The sequence below is a fragment of the Onychomys torridus genome, unplaced genomic scaffold (assembly GCF_903995425.1).
Source record: "Onychomys torridus unplaced genomic scaffold, mOncTor1.1, whole genome shotgun sequence".
Classification (NCBI taxonomy): Eukaryota; Metazoa; Chordata; class Mammalia; order Rodentia; family Cricetidae; genus Onychomys; species Onychomys torridus.
The window spans coordinates 1-1,132 of record NW_023413660.1 but is presented as its reverse complement, the minus strand read 5'-3'; the positions used below and the strand labels follow the sequence as shown (position 1 = coordinate 1,132).

Here is a 1,132-nt window from a genome sequence, read left to right as displayed (position 1 = left end):
ATCAGGATCTTGTCCCCTTTGCTCATATAATCTCTCCTCCTTTGCTTCAACTGGACTCCGGCAGCTCCGGCCAGTGCTTAGCTGTGCATCTCTGTATCTGCTTCCATAGTACTTGACGAAGGTTCTATGATGACAATTAAGGTAGTCATCATTCTGATTAGAGGGGAAGGCCAGTTGAGGCACCCCCTCCACTATTGCTTGGAGTATTAGCTGGGGTCATCCTTGTGGATTCCTGGCAGTTTCCCTTCTACGAGGTTTCTTCCTTACCCCATAATGGCTCTCTCGATCAAGGTATCTCTTCCATTTCTCTGCATCCCTGTCCTCCCCCAAATCCACCACATAATTCCCTCATGTTCTCTTCTCACCTCCCCTTACCACCCCCTCCTCGCAGGTTGGCAATTCACTCAGGATTCTTATGTATTTCCCCTCTCACGAGGATACATGTATACCTGTCTCTCATAAGGTTCTCCTTGAAACCTAGTATCTCTGGGGCTGTGGATTGTAGCTTGGTTAATCTTTGCTTTGCTTGACTGTCATTTTCAACAGTACAAAGCATCCTAATCCAAGGGATTATACCTCTTGAAATTCATTGCTAGTGGCTTTCTGAACTTTTATATATATATATATATATATATATACATATACTGTTAGCATTAGTCTTTGGTATTATTTGAGACTGCTTTCCCCTCCCATCTGTTTAATGTCACTCTAACTATATGAATGTAATGAAAACTCAGGAACAAAAATACAAGGATACTACACTATCCTATACCCACACCTGACATTTATCACAATTACACTACATGTGTTCTGGTGTGGAGCTCAGACTCCCAGACCTGTAGTCATGATCCACGGATCATACATCATGAGCGGTCATCATTGATACAACACTGCCTTTTCCTCTCTCTCACACTTTCTATATTTACACTACCTAACCATTAGTGGCACTTGTAGTAGTCATATAACAATTCACAAAATCTGCATGTTTGAAATTATGCAACAGATTTTGTGCCACCCTGATTCTGCCTTTCTACTTAATTTGGGAAATCCTCAACCCTGTGCTCATGGTTATATCTAATTGAGCACACAGTCATAGTTGGCCTAACGGGAGCCTATGCATGCCTTGACCAAG

At 42.3% G+C, this 1,132-nt stretch overlaps 1 non-coding gene across 1 annotated transcript; it reads right to left on the bottom strand.

The window, feature by feature from the left end:
• Positions 1–815: 815 nt before the first annotated feature.
• On the bottom strand, positions 816–887 carry LOC118576396. Its single transcript, XR_004943940.1, has one exon. It is a non-coding gene; the product is annotated as a small nucleolar RNA SNORD113/SNORD114 family (small nucleolar RNA).
• Between the last annotated feature and the right edge of the window lie 245 nt (positions 888–1,132).